At 35.1% G+C, this 19,446-nt stretch overlaps 1 protein-coding gene across 1 annotated transcript in view; it reads right to left on the bottom strand.

Moving 5' to 3' along the window:
• The window catches only part of LOC143236712 (semaphorin 5c-like), a 164,880-nt gene extending 145,641 nt beyond the window's left edge, over nucleotides 1-19,239 (bottom strand). Inside the window, exon 1 of the mRNA XM_076475142.1 lies at nucleotides 19,094-19,239. The gene's annotated coding sequence lies outside the window, so the exon portion shown is untranslated. The remainder of the gene's footprint in view (nucleotides 1-19,093) is intronic.
• Nucleotides 19,240-19,446: the final 207 nt, after the last annotated feature.

The following is a 19,446-nucleotide window of genomic DNA, read 5'->3' as shown; positions in this document are numbered from 1 at the left end:
TATAAGGAGGCAATTCAGAATTTATATTATTTGTAATAATCCTGTCCAAAAATGTAATCTTGACTGTACTTTTATTTTCTGTTTTTATGGCGACAATCTGCTCAAGGGGCAATATATGTATGTTGTGTCTATTGCGAGGCTCGAACCCAGATATCTGTGTTATAAATCCAAGAGAATATTGATGATCCGCGTTTGTTTTATATATTCATATCAGTTGAAAGCAAAACTATTTAGGATCTAATCAGTTATGGTTAGCTCAAAACACGTATTTAATTTCTATTAGAGATGACATATGTCACATAGATAGTGAGTTAAGCGTTTAATATATTTTTATAACTTATCATCAGTGTTTAACATTTTTGCTAAACAGGGTTTGTAATGTTTCTTCCAGATTTCTACAACTTCATCATTATTCAAAACAGACGTGGCTTCGCCAGAAGGTCGAGAAAATGAGTGAAAACTGTGTCTAATTGCTAACTTCTCCTGCCATTGTTCTGTCAGTTTTTCTTCAGAAAGAGCAGAGCAGTGATTCGTCACTGTCGCTCCACCTAGCGAGGCGAAAGTTTGTTTGATGATTATGAAAATTTTCCGCGTCTTAATCGCATGTTCTACGAGCAGTTAGCTGCTTTACATGTGGCCAAAAACGAAACCTAAACCTCGAATTATTTAGTAGCCTAAAGAATAGATACTTGAACCAGTTGTTATTAAAATATTAATCACTTTACGTTTTTAAAGCTGCTCTAATGTTATACTTTTTGTTGTTGTTCTTGCTTCTTGTGTAAGCTTAGAAATAACACACACACACACAAAGAGAAGAAAACAAGCCATGGGACCTTCTGTGACATATGGGCTAAATGACCACATAAGAAGTCCATAAATTTAAAATTGCTGACCAGAGGAAGAGGCACCAGTCAGAATCAACTGCTGTTTACGTGGTTACTCTTCTTAATGTTGCAGCGAAGTAGCTGTCTGAACTGAACGTGCGAAGCGTGTTCAGAGACATATCGCGTCTCGACCTTTGGACCTTCCGACACGAAGCACGGTATTTTAAGTATTACACTTCATCCATCCTTACAGAAAGAACTATAATTTATGATGTTTGGGAAGTTTCTGTGCCCATATGAATATAAATTTCAGCGTCTTTCGACTACTGGTGAATAGATAATAAATACATAAGATGATACTTTACGTGTGGTCATAAGATTTAGCAAGATACGTGATTACAAGATCAAATGTGCTCTATGTATCAAAATGATTCTCTGGTTCTACCTGCTTTATTGTTTTGCACTTCGAAGATCTAACGAGGAAAGTTGTTTTTTTTAATTATTTTACATTTTGAAATTTGGGATTATTATAATAAAACAGTTTTTGAGAACGTTTCCACTGACTCTGTTTAAAGAAGGTTTTCATGTCTCTTAAATGATACATCGTGGTTCATTGAGTTAGCAATTATTATTATTACACTTCAGTTCGTTGAGACAACACCAAAATGTTATTTTTATTCCAGTTTCTATGCTGAGTGATCAGCGTCCCGGGCTGTGGATCGACGGGTCCTTTGGTTCATACTGCGATGGCTCTGAATATTATAAGACACAGTGGACTGATACTTGATATTTTGAATGCTGTGGGGGAGTATGTGTTTATGTGTATTTTTTTTATAGCAAAGCCACATCGGGCTATCTGCTGAGCCCACCGAGGGGAATTAAACCCCTGCTTTTAGCGATGTAAATGCGTAGACATACCGCTGTACTAGCGGAGGACTTGTGGGAGAGAAACCCCAGCTTATTGTTTGTTTGTTTTCTTCAATTTCGTGCAAAGCTACACGAGGACTATCTGCGCTAGCCGTCCCTAATTTAGCAGTATAAGGCTAGTCATCACCACCCACCGCCAACTCTTGGGCTACTCTTTTACCAACGAATAGTACGATTGACTGTAACATTATCACGGCTGAAAGGTTAAGCAAGTTTGGTGTGACGGGGGTTCGAACCCGCGACCCTCAGATTGCGAGTTGAGCGCCCTAACTACCTGGCCATGCCAGGGTGTTCCAGCCTATACACAATATATCTGCATATGAGTATGTAACTGATTTTATTGACTAAAATTGATTGGTGTTTGATATTATGGATGGTGTTTTAGAGATTTTCTAGTGTGAATACAGTCTCTGTGTGTGGATATTTTCAACCAGCTGCTCCCAGTTGTGACTTATGAAAGAAGTAACGCTTTTCTCTTAGCTTTAGCACTTGTAAAAACATAACTCCTGAGACCAGTGTGTCTTACCTTCCACAAGTTCTGAAAGTTTGTTTGTTTTCTGATTTCGAGCAAAGCGACACGAGGGCACTTCTGAAAGAGATAAGCAGTGCAGAGGTTTTTGTGACAGTCAGAATTTCCAATGGCTTCTCTTTTTATTGTATTTTTTTGCTAGTAGTTAATAGCAATGGACAACAAAAATGTTGCTACTGGAGAAAACTTAAGAGATTCATTTTAAACTGGAACTCTTGAAGAATTTTGTAAAAAGGAATGAACAAAGATGGTAATAGTTTCAGACGCCTGTCTGTCAAGTTTTCGAAAGTGAAGCAAAAATGAAAGGAGGTATCATTGTTGGACCACAGATTCAGAAAGTGCTGATAGATGATGGTTTTGAAACAGTATTCAGTCAGAAAGCACTTACTGCCTGGAAGTTATTTAAACTGGTTATCAAAAGTTTCTTAGTAAATCACAGAGTTTAAAAACTATGCTGTGATGACTGATGATATGCCAAGAATTACAAGGAAATGAGGTCTAGGATGTCACTGAAGAAAACTCCATACACATCCATTTAGATTTATTTCCGAATGATCTAAGTTCAATGAGTGATAAGTATATTGAGCGCTTCCACCAAGATATTTCTACGACAGAACAGAAAAATCATGGACAACGGATTCTTGCGATGACGGGAGATTACTGTTGATTCAACCGTGCGAAACTGAGAACACACACATAAGGTGCAACAGGTCAAGCAGATATTTTATAACAATAATTTTCAATTAATAAATAAAGTTAGTAAATAAAAAGTTGTTATTTCACGAGATTTAAGAATATTTTGAATAAGTCTATCATAACTCGAAAACTAAAGGTAATTGAGTAATTTTCAGTACAAATTTTAGAACCAGAATTGTTAAGATAATCAGAAACAGTTATATTTTTCCTAGTATTAAATTATTTTTTCTAGTACCCTAGTGTTATTTGTTTCCCTCTACATAGTGTTCTTATATGTTGATTTAAAATTTATTTTTTTCGTTTTGTTTTCGTACTTTAATTCAACTTGCTGTTATATTTTTGAGTAATTTTGATTTTTTTGTAACTCTAACTTGGATTTGTTTATTATTTTGTATCATTGATAATTATTTATCCGTAGAGTGTGCGACAGGTTTTGTTACATTTCTATACAAGGGTTCTCTTTTGGTGTGTTGATTCATCTCATTTGCTTCGTGTTGCACTTCAGTTTCCGTGAAATAGGAATACCAAGAAGTATTTCTTATCCAAAGAGAATAATGACTTATCTGATACGTAACATTAAAACTGGTTGCATCATCTTACCATTTCCTGATTAACCGTATAACGGCAGCTCTACAACTTATCCTTGGTCACAAATCCGAAGTCATCATCAGAGACTCATTAGTGTTCAGAGTTACAAACTTAAAGTGATCGTCAGCGACATATTAGTGTTCAGGGTTACAAACCTGAAGTGGTCATCAGAGACACATTAGTATTCAGGGTTACAAACCTGAAGTGGTCATCAGCGACATATTAGTGTTCAGGGTTACAAACCCGAAGTAGTCATCAGAGACACATTAGTATTCAGGGTTACAAACCTGAAGTGGTCATCAGCGACATATTAGTGTTCAGGGTTACAAACCCGAAGTAGTCATCAAAGACACATTAGTATTCAGGGTGACAAACCTGAAGTGATCATCAGCGACATATTAGTGTTCAGGGTTACAAACTCGAAGTGATCATCAAAGACACATTAGTATTCAGGGTGACAAACCTGAAGTGATCATCAGCGACATATTAGTGTTCAGGATTACAAACCCGAAGTGATCATCAAAGACACATTAGTATTCAGGGTGACAAACCTGAAGTGATCATCAGCGACATATTAGTGTTCAGGGTTACAAACCCGAAGTGATCATCCATGACTAATTGGCATCCTTTTCCTATATATAAATTTAATGTTAATAACCGTATGTTTCATTAATGGATTTAAGTTCGATTCGGTTATATCATGTCCAACAAGACTCACAGAGTTAGATCTTGTCTGTTTCTTTTTTAGAACAAAGCCAAATTGGGCAACCTCTTGTGTCTACCTCCGGCATTCGAATTCGGATATTAGCATTCTAAGTCTGCAAATTGACTATTATCCCAACAGGGTACCGCAAAATCAGGACAGCAACTTCTACATCCGCCTCCCCTAAGAAGCTTTTCATAACATATTTAACTTATCCACACCCATCAACAAAATGAGAAATAACTTCGAGTACACTCTCCAAGCATACAGATGATGTCAATTCTTCATAGATGTTTGTTTTGAATTTTAAAATGCTATTGAAATTATTCACACTGAACATTTTGTCGGATTTATCGGCCATCTGTGCCCCGTCCACCACAGTTATCGAAACCTGGTTTGTTACATTGTAAGTCCGCAAACACACCGCTGTGCCAGTGTGTGTATGTGTGTGTGTGTGGGGGGGGGGGATATATTTTGTCTAGAACTCAAGGTCACAAGGTAAACAGTAATATTATAATTTTAAGACACTGAGCTTGATGTTGTTTGTTTTTGAATTTTGCGCAAAGCTATTCGAGGGCTAACTGTGCTAGTCGTTCATAATTAGGAACTGATAGACTTGAGGGAAGGCAGCTAGTTAACACTGCGCACCGCCAACTCTTAAGCTATTCTTTACCAGCGAAGAGTGAGATTGCTCATCACATTATTAGGTCCTCACTGCTGAAAGATTGAATATATTTGGTGACGGGTTTCGAACACGAGACCAACAGATTGCAAGTCAAGTATTTTAATCATTACTGAGCCGAAAAAAAAGTCTCATGTTTAGATTCACCACACGTCGTACCAAGACTTTAAGAAAGACAAACAAAAATGTAGAGATCAAAACACATCTACACACCACAGTTTCTAAACCATTCTGTTTTCTTTTGAGTTCGTACTTGAATTACAAGAATCTTTTGCGCATGCTCTCATTCTATCATTTACCTCACAAGCTTGGCTGGTTAGCTGATTTATAGCTGTTTTAGTGAACGACAACTAAAGCTACTTGTGTTAAATGAAATAAATAAAATAATGTGAAACTTCTGAAATGGTTCACTTGACAGTAGAATTGTTGTAACAGATGAAAATAGTATACAGTAAAAATTTATTGTAAAAAATCAACTGCGAATTATTAAATCGATGACCTATAAAAGTTAAAATAGTGTTAAATGAAAGTCTCAATGTCTTTATCCAACGTTAAAAAGGCAGACCGTAATAATTAAAAATGTTTCAAACATTTCCGTCGCTAAACGTAAAAACGACATTCAGATTGTTTTCATAGAAGATACACAAACACACAACGAATAATGAAATTGACCGTCACATTATAACGACCCCATACGTATGGAAAGACCAAGTATGTTCAGTGGCGGGGATTCGAACCAGTAATCTGCAGATTGTGAGGTGAGCGCCGTCCGTGACTTTCTAGTCATTATATTTAAGCGGGCCGTCGAAAAAAACTATATTTAGAGGCCAATATTAGAGAGATAAAATATATAATTATTCTGCTTTGTTTCTCAAGGTTATATACAGATATAATGGCCATAACAAAACACAAACACTTTCAAAGTACTTTAAATTATTCTGTTTTCATTGGAGGAAATGTGTTGAATTATGCTTTATCTTATAAGTTTTGCAGTATATAGTATCACGCAATGAGATCGGGTTTTGTATTTTTCTCACTAAATGAGAACTCGATAAAAACACAAAGCTACTTATTCTGAACTATAGGTCAGCAATCGGAACTTATGCTGTGTTTACAGTAACGCCTGTTCGTTTTCGTGTATACAAACAACGTTGTTACTCTGTTTCGAGCACAACGTGTAGATATGGAGAGATAACTTCTTATACTGCATAGTGAGCATTCTCTCACTCCACTTAGAGTAACAGAGATAACGTTACCACTAACAGTAATGACTTACAACAATCGCTCTGAAAGGTACCTGTCGTAATAATGATATAACAATAGTTTTTCTCAGGGGTATCTACTATAATAATGGTTTGATAATAGTCCTTTTCAAGGGTATCTACAAAAATAATGGTTTGATAATAGTCCTTTTCAAGGGTATCTACTATAATAATGGTTTGATAATAGTCCTTTCCAAGGGTATCTACTATAATAATGGTTTGATAATAGTCCTTTCCAAGGGTATCTACTATAATAATGGTTTGATAATAGTCCTTTCCAAGGGTATCTACTATAATAATGATTTGATAATAGTCCTTTTCAAGGGAATCTACTATAATAATGGTTTGATAATAGTCCTTTCCAAGGGTATCTACTATAATAATGGTTTGATAATAGTCCTTTCCAAGGGTATCTACTATAATAATGGTTTGATAATAGTCCTTTTCAAGGGTATCTACTATAATAATGGTTTGATAATAGTCCTTTTCAATGGTATCTACTGTAATAATGGTTTGATAGTAGTCCTTTTCAAGGGTATCTACTATAATAATGGTTTGATAGTAGTACTTTTCAAGGGTACCTACTATAATAATGGTTTGATAATAGTCGTTTTCAAGGGTATCTACTGTAATAATGGTTTGATAATAGTCCTTTTCAAGGGTATGTATTATAATAATGGTTTGATAATAGTCCTTTCCAAGGGGATCTACTATAATAATGGTTTGATAATAGTACTTTTCAAGGGTACCTACTATAATAATGGTTTGATAATAGTCCTTTTCAAGGGTATCTACTATAATAATGGTTTGATAATAGTCCTTTTTAAGGGTATCTACTGTAATAATGGTTTGATAATAGTCCTTTCCAAGGGGATCTACTATAATAATGGTTTGATAATAGTACTTTTCAAGGGTACCTACTATAATAATGGTTTGATAATAGTCCTTTTCAAGGGTATCTACTATAATAATGGTTTGATAATAGTCCTTTTTAAGGGTATCTACTGTAATAATGGTTTGATAATAGTCCTTTTCAAGGGTATCTACTATAATAATGGTTTGATAATAGTCCTTTCCAAGGGTATCTACTATAATAATGGTTTGATAATAGTCCTTTCCAAGGGTATCTACTATAATAATGATTTGATAATAGTCCTTTTCAAGGGAATCTACTATAATAATGGTTTGATAATAGTCCTTTCCAAGGGTATCTACTATAATAATGGTTTGATAATAGTCCTTTCCAAGGGTATCTACTATAATAATGATTTGATAATAGTCCTTTTCAAGGGTATCTACTATAATAATGGTTTGATAATAGTCCTTTTCAAGGGTATCTACTGTAATAATGGTTTGATAATAGTCCTTTTCAAGGGTATCTACTATAATAATGGTTTGATAATAGTACTTTTCAAGGGTATCTACTATAATAATGGTTTGATAATAGTACTTTTCAAGGGTATCTACTATAATAATGGTTTGATAATAGTACTTTTCAAGGGTATCTACTATAATAATGGTTTGATAATAGTACTTTTCAAGGGTATCTACTATAATAATGGTTTGATAATAGTACTTTTCAAGGGTATCTACTATAATAATGGTTTGATAATAGTACTTTTCAAGGGTATCTACTATAATAATGGTTTGATAATAGTACTTTTCAAGGGTATCTACTATAATAATGGTTTGATAATAGTACTTTTCAAGGGTATCTACTATAATAATGGTTTGATAATAGTCCCTTTCAAGGGTATCTATAATAATGATTTGATAATAGTCCTTTTCAAGGGAATCTACTATAATAATGGTTTGATAATAGTCCTTTCCAAGGGTATCTACTATAATAATGGTTTGATAATAGTCCTTTCCAAGGGTATCTACTATAATAATGATTTGATAATAGTCCTTTTCAAGGGTATCTACTGTAATAATGGTTTGATAGTAGTCCTTTTCAAGGGTATCTACTATAATAATGGTTTGATAATAGTCCTTTTCAATGGTATCTACTGTAATAATGGTTTGATAGTAGTCCTTTTCAAGGGTATCTACTATAATAATGGTTTGATAATAGTACTTTTCAAGGGTACCTACTATAATAATGGTTTGATAATAGTCGTTTTCAAGGGTATCTACTGTAATAATGGTTTGATAATAGTCCTTTTCAAGGGTATGTATTATAATAATGGTTTGATAATAGTCCTTTCCAAGGGGATCTACTATAATAATGGTTTGATAATAGTACTTTTCAAGGGTACCTACTATAATAATGGTTTGATAATAGTCCTTTTTAAGGGTATCTACTGTAATAATGGTTTGATAATAGTCCTTTTTAAGGGTATCTACTGTAATAATGGTTTGATAATAGTCCTTTTCAAGGGTATCTACTATAATAATGGTTTGATAATAGTCCTTTCCAAGGGTATCTACTATAATAATGATTTGTTAATAGTCCTTTTCAAGGGAATCTACTATAATAATGGTTTGATAATAGTCCTTTTCAAGGGTATCTACTATTATAATGGTTTGATAATAGTCCTTTCCAAGGGTATCTACTATAATAATGATTTGATAATAGTCCTTTTCAAGGGTATCTACTATAATAATGGTTTGATAATAGTCCTTTTCAAGGGTATCTACTATAATAATGATTTGATAATAGTCCTTTTCAAGGGTATCTACTGTAATAATGGTTTGATAGTAGTCCTTTTCAAGGGTATCTACTATAATAATGGTTTGATAATAGTCCTTTTCAATGGTATCTACTGTAATAATGGTTTGATAGTAGTCCTTTTCAAGGGTATCTACTATAATAATGGTTTGATAATAGTCCTTTCCAAGGGTATCTACTATAATAATGATTTGATAATAGTCCTTTTCAAGGGTATCTACTATAATAATGGTTTGATAATAGTCCTTTTCAAGGGTATCTACTGTAATAATGGTTTGATAGTAGTCCTTTTCAAGGGTATCTACTATAATAATGGTTTGATAATAGTCCTTTTCAAGGGTATCTACTGTAATAATGGTTTGATAGTAGTCCTTTTCAAGGGTATCTACTATAATAATGGTTTGATAATAGTACTTTTCAAGGGTACCTACTGTAATAATGGTTTGATAGTAGTCCTTTTCAAGGGTATCTACTATAATAATGGTTTGATAATAGTCCTTTCCAAGGGTATCTACTATAATAATGATTTGATAATAGTCCTTTTCAAGGGTATCTACTATAATAATGGTTTGATAATAGTCCTTTTCAAGGGTATCTACTGTAATAATGGTTTGATAGTAGTCCTTTTCAAGGGTATCTACTATAATAATGGTTTGATAATAGTCCTTTTCAAGGGTATCAACTGTAATAATGGTTTGATAGTAGTCCTTTTCAAGGGTATCTACTATAATAATGGTTTGATAATAGTCCTTTCCAAGGGTATCTACTATAATAATGATTTGATAATAGTCCTTTTCAAGGGTATCTACTATAATAATGGTTTGATAATAGTCCTTTTCAAGGGTATCTACTGTAATAATGGTTTGATAGTAGTCCTTTTCAAGGGTATCTACTATAATAATGGTTTGATAATAGTACTTTTCAAGGGTACCTACTGTAATAATGGCATAGGTAATAAACAAATACATAAAAATCTTTACAAGATAGAAACGACGAATATACAGTTTTGCTTTTTTATATTCTTTTTTTCTTTCTTTTGTAAAATGATTCACTTTCTTCTCTCTTTTCACTGTTACCTCTGTGCGTTTCTCTCATATTTATCTTTCAGTTCCTTTACTGGTAGCAATAAAATACTTTTAACCAGAACTTAGAGAAACATTTGAAAAATGTATGCTGTATTTTAAAGAAACAAACAAAACAGTTGGTGTATACAGTATCATTGGCCTATAACACAAACGTTCCGTCTTCGGTTAAGATTTCTATATCAGTGAGAAGTCCAAGTAGATCCAGTGTTTGGTTAAGACTTCCGTATCAGTGAGTAGTCCAGGTACCTGAGTAGTCTCAACATTGACTTAATAAGAATCAAATATAAAACATAGATTATCATGGACAAAGACCTAAGCCACTTAAAGAAGGCAGTGCATACTTTATGTTGTAAACAGGCTCGAAGTTCACAGTCGAGCACGTAGTTTGTGGCATACGTATAGAAAGTGTGGACGGGACCAGCTGAATCACGCAGCTGTTTGCTACTGGTGTCATGAAATAAAATCCTCTGCACGGGAAGTAAACACCAACCAGGCTTCCAGATCTAAAGCAGTGTTTAATGTTACAATATAAACAGGAATACGTGTGTGAAATTGACAATTTATTACGAATAGATAAAAACTTTGTCGATCTATCCAGTTAATAAGGTAACTATTTTAAACAAACTACTGTGATTGTAAAGTTGAAATTGTAGCTCTAAACGGTTATTTTTACTCTGTTAGATTGAACTACAAGTAAGAATAAGATATAAACCACTTTATTTAAATTATAACTAAACTGATAAATAAACATTGTATATAAGCATTTAACATACACAATCTATGTGTGTGTATATATATATACACAAGGTGAGCAGTGGAACACCACCTAGTAAGCAGAAACAAAACTAATGGTATTACATGAGAAACTCATCCTTATGATTAAACTCTAAAGGAATTTGATAATAAGGTTTAACGTTATATATTTGATAAACACGAACTGTGTTATTTATACATGCTTTAATTAGTGTTGAATCAGCCGGGTCATTTCGGAAAACTTGTTTCTTGCTATTTTGCTATTAGCAGCGGTTTTGGTATCGCCTGGCTCTGAACTGTACCAAATAGTGAAGGAGAGCTGTTACTGTACTAAGCCTAATATCTAAGCTCCATCAAAACGTCCATGTTAAACACAGCAACGATATTAACATAATTAGCATTAATAATACAATATTGTTTACCAATCTGATTAACATCAATACAGCATTTCTGTTAACCGTATTAATCAATAGATTAATTTTAAAATCAGAAACAGACATTCCCAATAAATAAGCCACACATATTGTTAACTATACATATGTATAACGCACAGTTTTCCATCTGACTCGATAAGCCAATGCGACAAATAGCTGAAATCGGCAGCCACTTCGGTACTTTTTCGAGATGTCAGCACCGTTAAACATCGCTTTACTGCCAGCCACATGTGACACCGTTGCGTTTACTGATTGCCTTTGTTCAGTGGACACGCGCAATCAATGACACACACACACAGTTCCGGATTCTTTGTGAAGCCAACGAAATAAATGCCGCGCGAGGCATGTATATAAGGGCTGGTAAAATACGGTGAAAAAAAAAACGGTTTAAATTAGTTTGGGGGCCAATTGCGCTGTCTCCACAGCAGGAATCAAACCTTAAATTTTAATCCTATTAGCCCTCATACTTACTACTACGATGGAGGAGGGGACAAACAAGTTTTGTTAAATTACACACTAATTCAGTCAAACATGGCGCGTTTAATGCCTGGTGTTTATTTTATATATTACGTGTTTACTTTATTGTGTTGTTTATAGATTACGTGCTGTCTTTATTGGTTGTTTCATTATATACGTGCTTACTTTATTATGTTGTTTGTAGATTACGTGCTTACATTAGTGTTTGGTTTACAGATTACGTGCTTGCTTTAATGTGTTGTTTATAGATTACGTTCTTACTTTAGTGTTTGGTTTACAGATTATGTGCTTACTGTTGTGTTGTTTATAGATTATGTGCTTACTTTAATGTGTTGTTTATAGTTTGCGTGCTCACTTTAATTTGTTGTTTATAGATTACGTGCTTACTTTAGTGTTTGGTTTGCCGATTACGTGCTTACTTTAATGTGTTGTTTTACAGATTAAATGCTTATTTATTGTGTTGTTTACAGATTACGTGCTTACTTTAGTGTGTTGTTTATAGATTACGTGCTTACTTTAGAGTTTGGTTTACAAATTACGTGCTGACCTTAATGTGTTGTTTATAGAGTACGTGCTTACTTTAATGTGTTTGTTATAGATTACGTACTTACTTTAGTGTGTTGTTTATAGATTACGTGTTTAATTTAGAGTTTGGTTTACAAATTACGTGCTGACCTTAATGTGTTGTTTATAGATTACGTGCTTACTTTAGAGTTTGGTTTACAAATTACGTGCTGACCTTAATGTGTTGTTTATAGAGTACGTGCTTACTTTAATGTGTTTGTTATAGATTACGTACTTACTTTAGTGTGTTGTTTATAGATTACGTGCTTACTTTAGAGTTTGGTTTACAAATTACGTGCTGACCTTAATGTGTTGTTTATAGAGTACGTGCTTACTTTAATGTGTTTGTTATAGATTACGTACTTACTTTAGTGTGTTGTTTATAGATTACGTGCTTACTTTAGAGTTTTGTTTACAAATTACGTGCCTACTTTATTGTGTTGTTTGTAGATTACGTGCTTATTTAATGTGTTGTTTACAGATTACGTGCTTACTTTAATGTGTTGTTTATAGATTACGTGCTTTCTTTAATGTGTTGTTTACAGATTACGTGCTTACTTTAATGTGTTGTTTACAGATTACGTGCTTACTTTATTGTGTTGTTTATAGATTACGTGCTTACTTTAATGTGTTGTTTATAGATTACGTGCTTTTTTTAATGTGTTGTTTACAGATTACGTGCTTACTTTATTGTGTTGTTTATAGATTACGTGCTTTCTTTAATGTGTTGTTTACAGATTACGTGCTTACTTTAATGTGTTGTTTATAGATTACGTGCTTTCTTTAATGTGTTGTTTACAGATTACGTGCTTACTTTAATGTGTTGTTTGTAGATTACGTGCTTACTTTAGTGTTTGGTTATAATTATCGTTACAGCTTAGTTTAGTTTAAAGTTTAGTCAAACAAAAAGGTTTCAAACAACATCTCTACAATCACGCCACACAAAACAGGAAGACACTGTTTTTATGCCATCACCCCCCAACTCATTAACCACCTTTAACTGCCGGCCCACAGTCAGGAACAGAAGCCTTATTTACAGTTAGGTTAACCTTATCTGGGTTGGTGGAAAATCACAGTCGTTCAAAGCAGATAACCACGTTTCTAGAACAGAATTAGAACGATGTTGATTTTTCACCTAACTCAAGGTTCGGTGAAACTAATAAAACCAAAGTTCTAACCTTAATAAATTTCTCAGAGACTTTAGCGTAAATCTCTATAACAAGGCAGGTGTTTTGTTCCTTATTAATTTCAGGTATATGATTTTCATCACTTTCAGTTTATAGTTGTACAATATGTATACCTTCACCACACATCATTGTATCTGAAACCTGTACAATATGTATACCTTCACCACACATCATTGTATCTGAAACCGTTGTACAATATGTATACCTTCACCACACATCATTGTATCTGAAACCTGTACAATATGTATACCTTCACCACACATCATTGTGTCTGAAACCTGTACAATATGTATACCTTCACCACACATCATTGTATCTGAAACCTGTACAATATGTATACCTTCACCACACATCATTGTATCTGAAACCTGTACAAAATGTATACCTTCACCACACATCATTACATTATATGTATATATATATGTATATGTATATATTCGCTGCACTTCATTAATTTTTTCTTTTGAAATAGCTGCGATTTTTTTTCGCTCTCCACTAACTTTAATAAACGATATTTACGTCAGGTGCGTTGATCAGGAATACGATATGATCTGAGCTCTTGTAAAGATCAGCATGTATCGTATGAAACAGAAATCTTAAATACTAAATCCATGTCACCAGCAGTTTTTTATTTCTCGAGTTAGATTTTTATAGAATCAAATAAACCTAGACACATAAAACGTTTACGTTAAAGTTTCGGTTGTTGAGATCCTGGAAATACCAACAAATGGTGAGAATCGCCGTGAAATTAAAAGAAATAAGTGGTAAACGTTTTGGTCAGAAGGACCCTCATCGGGAACAACTCGTAATGTTGTCCACCTATTTTGTTACCTTTACAGTGAGTTTACTGATGATGTATCTATATTCGTTTATCAATCTGTGTAAATATTCACCACAGTTATGGTACTAAGCACAGGTTAAAAACGGAATATTTTCCAATTTTTTTCTCAAAATAAAATAAATGTTGCAAACGCACCGGACAGGTAGCTGAAACAGATAATTCTGTAATTGTCTCTACATATAAGTGCATGTAGGCAATAATTAGTTTTAACAACTGCCACCAGGGTAATGTATTAACCCTTACAAAATTACTGATGAATGACCATTGATTTTTGAAACCCACTTTGTCTAATTCATTTACTTACAAAGTTGTGCCAGTTTTAGGCTTAGAGTTTTGCAAAATAATTGGTGACGAAGTTAAACAGTCAAAATAAAGAGAAAAAATGAATAATAAGACGCGTATTTTAATGACGTTTCGTGCGTGAGCGGATGTTATAAACCAATCTTATACTACGTACCGTAACATGTATTTTTTTACATGATAGGTGAGCCTGGAGTTTCTCGCGTGCTGCGTCTTAGCCACCTATAGAGTATGGGGAGCTATGGGGTTCAATAAAGGCGCGGAGTAAGTATAATATATTACATTTCACGTAATACAAGAAAAAAAACGTAAGCCTTATATTAATGACTTGTCGTTTTTTGTTGTTTTTTTTACTGTTCTCTGCCTATTGAGTCCATACATAGAATCACACAATTTATAATTTTATCTGTCATAACACTTAGTGTAAATAGGTGATAAAAATGTATGTAAATTGAAAGAGAGCCCAAGCAGTAATTAGCGAGATTACTTATAATATTTTCCAACGTATATTTTTGTGTGATTCGTATTTTAGTGATGAAGAACAAATTCGTGAATCTACCTGGTTCGAGAATAGTTTAGAAAAGAAAGTGTTTAAAAATTCAATGGTTTCCATGTTTATCTTCATCGGTAGTTATGTAGGCTTAGGACATTACTCTGGTGGCATTTGTAGAAAACGTACCAGCAGTTAGAATCTTCAAAGTACGTTTTGTTTTCTATCAGCGTAGAGGTAATCGGAAAAAAAAAAAAAAAACGTTTCAGGTCTCTTCACACCAGTTTGTACTATTTCAAACACTCTCAACCTACCACATAATCTCGTCACACAAGTTTCTGCTATTTCAAACACTTTTAACCTACCACATAATCTCTTCACACAAGTTTCTGTTATTTCAAATACTCTCAACCTACCACATAATCTCTTCACACAAGGTTTCTGCTATTTCAAACACTCTCAACCTACCACATAATCTCTTCACACAAGTTTCTACTATTTCAAATACTCTCAACCTACCACATAATCTCTTCACACAACTCTCTACGTTTCTTCGCACAAGTTTCTACTATTTCAAACACTCTCAACCTACCACATAATCTCTTCACATAAGTTTCTGCTATTTCAAACACTCTCAACCTACCACATAATCTCTTTGCACAGGTTTCTTGCTATTTCAAACACTCTCAACCTACCTGCATAATCTCTTCACCGGTTTCTGCTATTTCAGATACTCTCAGCCTACCACATGATCTCTTCACAACTCTCTGCGTTTTTCTTCGCACAGGTTTCTGCTATTTCAGGCACTCTCAGCCTACCACATAATCTCTTCACACAGACTCTCTACGTTTCTTCGCTGGGTTTCTACTATTTCAAAGCACTCTCAGCGTGCCACATGATCTTTCACACAGGCTCTCTGCGTTTCTTCGCTGGGTTTCTGCTATTTCAAACACTTTCAGCCTACCACATGATCTCTTCACACTGACTCTCTGCGGTTTCTTCGCACAGGTTTCTGCTATTTCAAACACTCTCAGCCTGCCACATAATCTCTTCACACAGCTCTTGCGGTTTCTTCGCACAGGTTTCTGCTATTTCAGATGCTCTCAGCCTGCCACATAATCTCTTCACACAGCTCTCTGCGTTTCTTCGCACAGGTTTCTGCTATTTCAGAGCACTCTCAACCTGCCACATAATCTCTTCACTTTTGACTCTCTGCGTTTCTTCGCACAGGTTTCTGCTATTTCAGGCACTCTCAGCCTACCGCATAATCTCTTCACACAGCTCTCTGGTTTTCTTCGCTGGGTTTCTGCTATTTCAAATACTCTCAGCCTACCACATAATCTCTTCACTGACTCTCTGCGTTTCCTCGCACAGGTTTCTGCTATTTCAAACACTCTCAACCTACCCATAATCTCTTCACACAGGTTTCTGCTATTTCAAACACTCTCAGCCTACCACATAATCTCTTCACACAGCTCTCTGCGTTTCTTCTTCGCTAGGTTTGTGCTATTTCAAATACTCTCAACCTACCACATAATCTCTTCACACTGGTTTCTGCTATTTCAGGCACTCTCAACCTACCACATAATCTCTTCACAACTCTCTGCGTTTTTCTTTAGGTTTCTGCTATTTCAAATACTCTCAGCCTACCACATAATCTCTTCACACAACTCTCTACGTTTTCTCGCACAAGTTTCTACTATTTCAAACACTCTCAACCTACCACATAATCTCTTCACACGAGTTTCTGCTATTTCAAACACTCTCAACCTACCACATAATCTCTTCACACAACTCTCTGCGTTTTCTTCGCTTTGGGTTTCTGCTATTTCAAATACTCTCAGCCTACTACATAATCTCTTTACACTGCTCTCTGCGTTTCTTCTTCGCAAGTTTCTGCTATTTCAAAGCACTCTCAACCTACCACATAATCTCTTCACACAACTCTCTGCGTTTCTTCGCTGGGTTTCTGCTGTTTCAGACACTCTCAGCCTGCCACATGATCTCTTCACACAGGTTTCTGCTGTTTCAAACACTCTCAGCCTACCACATAATCTCTTCACATGACTCTCTGCGGTTTCTTCGCTGGGTTTCTGCTATTTCAAACACTCTCAACCTGCCACATGATCTATCTCTCGCACAGCTCTCTGCGTTTCTTCGCACAGGTTTCTGCTATTTCAAATGCTCTCAGCCTACCACATAATCTCTTCACACTGGGTTTTGCTATTTCAAAGCTCTCAACCTACCACATAATCTCTTCACACAACTCTCTGCGTTTCTTTTGCTGGGTTTCTGCTATTTCAAACACTCTCACCTGCCACATAATCTCTTCACTGGTTTCTGCTTTTTTCAAACACTCTCAGCCTACCACATAATCTCTTCACACAGCTCTCTGCGTTTCTTCGCAGGTTTCTGCTATTTCAAATGCTCTCAGCCTACCACATAATCTCTTCACTTTTAACTCTCTGCGTTTCTTCGCTGGGTTTCTGCTATTTCAAACACTCTCAGCTTACCACATAATCTCTTCACACTGACTCTCTGCGGTTTCTTCGCTGGGTTTCTACTATTTCAGGCACTTTCAACCTACCACATGATCTCTTCACTGACTCTCTGCGTTTTTCTTCGCTAGGTTTCTGCTATTTCAAACACTCTCAGCCTACCACATAATCTCTTCACACTGGTTTCTGCTATTTCAGGCACTCTCTCAGCCTACCACATAATCTCTTCACACTGACTCTCTGCGGTTTCTTCACTGGGTTTCTGCTATTTCAAACACTCTCAGCCTGCACATAATCTCTTCACACTGACTCTCTGCGGTTTCTTTGCTGGGTTTCTGCTATTTCAAACACTCTCAGCCTACCATATAATCTCTTCACGCACAACTCTCTGCGTTTCTTCGCTGGGTTTCTTGCGTTTCAGGCACTCTCAGCCTACCACATAATCTCTTCACTGGGTTTCTGCTATTTCAGGCACTCTCAGCCTACCACATAATCTCTTCACTGACTCTCTGCGTTTCTTCACACAAGTTTCTACTATTTCAAACACTCTTAACCTGCCACATAATATCTTCACACAACTCTCTACGTTTCTTTGCATAAGTTTCTACTATTTCAAACACTCTCAACCTACCACATAATCTCTTCACACCAGTTTCTGCTATTTCAAACACTCTCAACCTGCCACATAATCTCTTCACACCAGTTTCTGCTATTTCAATCACTCTCAACCTACCACATAATCTCTTCACACAACTTTCCACGTCTCTTCACACTAGTTTCTGCTATTTCAAACACTTTTAACCTACCATATAAATTATGACTTCAAGTTCACAAGTAGATTTTTTTAAATAATTAACAGAATACGGTAAGAAGTAAGTTACAACGCTAAAATAGTAGATAAAGTTTCAAAAACGAGTTTATCATTTTTGAATAATAGAAACTTGAACGTGGAAGTCAGACGTACAGTCAAAACTCAAAAAATTTTCAACTGAACTGCAGATTGTATATCATAGACGTGAAGGAAAAACTGTTTGAGTGTTATGTAAAAGTACATGTCGCTTCAGATCATACTATAACATGAGAGTTCTATTTTTTATGTTTGTAAGTGAATAAGAAATAATATTTTTCTTTGAAATAGCATTTAAAGGTTTAAAGATAATCAAATCCGAAATCCAAGAAATCTGTATCAGATTTTGTTAGACTAATTATAATTTTGTTTGTTTTTCAATTTTGTAGAAACGTACATGAGGGCTATCTGCGCTAGCCGTCCCTAATTTAGCAGTATAATACTAGAGGAAAAGCAACTAGTCATCACCACCCACAGCCAACTCTTGAACTACTCTTTTACCAACGAATAGTCGGATTAACCGTAACATTATAAAGCCACCACGACTGAAAGGGTGAGCTTGTTTGGTGTGATGGGGTTTCAAAACTGCGAATCTCGTATTACGAGTCGAGTACCTTATCCACCTCCCAATGTCAGGCCCTGATTATAATAAAAGTAAATTAGAATGTAATAATATGCTAACCACGCTGTGTTCACTAAAGGTACTATAAAAACACTGGTTGATGTGTCACTTACCATTATATATTCCAACGTTGAAAGAAGTAGGACTTTTCTATAGTTATTGGTGTAAAACATACACTGATCGAATCGAAAATTTTCAACAGTTGTTAAGTATACAACCCCACCTTAGCCCTGGTGTTAAAGAAGTATAGGCTTTTCTGAGCTCGCATTATCACAGCAGACTCACACTGTAAAAATCGTAAATGTACACTGGTATCATAGGTGGCTACGCAGGACACTGACACCTACCGGCAGAACCTGAATGTACCGGCATCACAGCGCCCATTGGTTCTGTCTTCCAATGACCTGGATGTTTTCGTTGTAGCTTATTAAACAGACACATTATATATGTATACATATATATATCA

Source organism: Tachypleus tridentatus, chromosome 13 (genome assembly GCF_004210375.1).
Source record: "Tachypleus tridentatus isolate NWPU-2018 chromosome 13, ASM421037v1, whole genome shotgun sequence".
In the NCBI taxonomy this organism is placed as follows: Eukaryota; Metazoa; Arthropoda; class Merostomata; order Xiphosura; family Limulidae; genus Tachypleus; species Tachypleus tridentatus.
The sequence above is the reverse complement of the archived record's forward strand: the minus strand, read 5'-3'. Positions and strand labels throughout refer to the sequence as shown.